Below are 764 nucleotides of genomic sequence, written 5' to 3'. Positions count from 1 at the left end.
GGGACTGGTCCCGCCGGCGCAGGGTAGCAGGAAACTCTCTGCACACTCACCGGACCTGGGCTAGGACTGGGTCTGGGGGCTCCCGGAACTGGGCAGCAAGACTTACATATTTGAAGCTTCATAGCAGTGTGATGGTGTGTACCACTGTGCCTTGCTCAGGTACTTTACTTTAGCAACACATAATGAACCAAAACAATGATCTATGAAGAAGCGATACCTTTACCTGAAAGAATCACATGCTGGAGAAGAAATATTCGGGGAACTTAAGTGTAAGAGTAGAAAGAAAGAATGGACCTGGTTTTCTAACTTTTGTCCTAAAATGAAAGTAGAATCAATAGAGTAAAATCTAAGAAGGTAAACACTTTGTACAATTCTGTAGCTTACTGATTTTTCAATGATTGCTTTTCCAGAGTAATTAGGGACTGAAAGTCTGAAAACAAAAAGTGCCATATACTTAGCTTTGATACTGCAGAAAAGAGGAAACCGCAGAGACTTAACCTTTTTCATCGTCTGTCAATGTGTACGTGTGTGTATGTGAGTGTGTATGTGCTTGTAGGGGGTTCAAATGTTGGCTAAAAGATGAAAGGAAGAGAAGATGTAATCCTGCAGCCATGAAAGGAGGAAAGAAAGTGGCTTTGGGGCTTACATATAAAAGGACATACATGTGTGGTTCTTAAAAGTAGACCGTAGCTTTGGAAGCAATAGGGATATGCCTCTGGGCATTTATTAAACTTCTGTTGCTAAGTGTCTTTCATAATTTGCTC

The sequence above is a fragment of the Octodon degus genome, unplaced genomic scaffold, assembly GCF_000260255.1.
Source record: "Octodon degus isolate 3935 unplaced genomic scaffold, OctDeg1.0 scaffold00038, whole genome shotgun sequence".
In the NCBI taxonomy this organism is placed as follows: domain Eukaryota; kingdom Metazoa; phylum Chordata; class Mammalia; order Rodentia; family Octodontidae; genus Octodon; species Octodon degus.
Note: the sequence above shows the minus strand (reverse complement) of the source record.